This window comes from Macrobrachium nipponense, chromosome 30, assembly GCF_015104395.2.
Source record: "Macrobrachium nipponense isolate FS-2020 chromosome 30, ASM1510439v2, whole genome shotgun sequence".
Taxonomy (NCBI): domain Eukaryota; kingdom Metazoa; phylum Arthropoda; class Malacostraca; order Decapoda; family Palaemonidae; genus Macrobrachium; species Macrobrachium nipponense.
The window spans coordinates 71,819,079-71,820,294 of NC_087218.1; the positions used below are offsets into that span (position 1 = coordinate 71,819,079).

General features: G+C 41.9%; 1 protein-coding gene across 1 annotated transcript in view; it reads right to left on the reverse strand.

The window, feature by feature from the left end:
• LOC135202588 (U-scoloptoxin(01)-Cw1a-like) overlaps positions 1–312 on the reverse strand; it is a 9,103-nt gene extending 8,791 nt beyond the window's left edge. Inside the window, exon 1 of the mRNA XM_064232097.1 lies at positions 260–312. The gene's annotated coding sequence lies outside the window, so the exon portion shown is untranslated. The remainder of the gene's footprint in view (positions 1–259) is intronic.
• Between the last annotated feature and the right edge of the window lie 904 nt (positions 313–1,216).

The following is a 1,216-nucleotide window of genomic DNA, read 5'->3' on the forward strand; positions in this document are numbered from 1 at the left end:
CTACAAACGAAAAAACTATATAATTACACAGAAAACCTTAAACACCACCACACGAACGATAGTCAATCTTATCCTCAAATCTCCCACACAGTCTCCACATAAAAAAAAAAAAAGCTAACTTCTAAAAAAAAAATCACTCGAACATTTAACATCTACCACCTAAGTAAAAACAACAACACTGATAATTCCTCCTCCTTCCAATTTCCTTCAAATCTCCTGCCGATTTACTCTTGCTAACCGCAGACGAGCAACAACTCACCGAACGATAGGCTGGGTAGCGAACGAAAGGTTGTGTGTGATGCTCTACGAGGATGCGCGCCTTTTTATACTATCTTCGCCCGTGTCGACCTTCACTGCGCATGCGCCCAGACCCTGAATGGGCTATGCTATTTTTCTCTCTCTCTCTCTTTCCCTTTTTATTTTCTTTTACCCTCTGGTGCCCAGCAATCTCTGTGCACCTTGTACCCTGGCATTACGACAACCTTTTCCGAACGGAATTGACGTGTCCCTACCCGGAAAAAAAAAAACGAAAGCAGTCACGTTTCAGGATACAGGAGGTTTGGATCGGAATGGGGAAAATTACACGTTATGGTAGGTTCTACTGACACCTATATGATGCAACGCACATGGAAGTAATTACACACAGCTCAAATGTGGCTAGGCAGGGCCGCCAACATGACGAAATAGTGAGGATAACGCTAAGAAGTACTGAAAAGTGGAAAGCAACAGAGAGGGAAAGGAAAGCTCTCAGCTCTTTGCTTCTTTCTTTTTTTAATTCGCGTCTCCACTGACTCGAAATAAAGCAAGCTTTTTTTCCTTCATTTCCAAGGATAAGTGCTACATAAATTAATGACATACTTGGTAGCCAGTGATTTCCAAGTTTATCTCCTATTCTGAATCTACAAATTTCCTTAAATCTCAGCCAACAAAGTACCTTTTCCATGGGACCGTCTCGAGGATATTTTCTCTCGATGACAAGAGTTCCAGACGGCTCTTAATAAATGAGCACGCTCTTTATCGCTCCGATAGCTTTCACCCACTGGACCTCTGCGAAAGGATCGGAGAGGAGAGACACAGGAAAGGAAAAGTGAAAGATAAAAGCGTGAAGTTCGAACAAATGGTAGATATGATAACTAATTCTCAGCTCTGACTCCTCTGGAGGATTTATGAGTACAGCACCAAAATGATAACAATGACCTCATAAACTGATTAACTA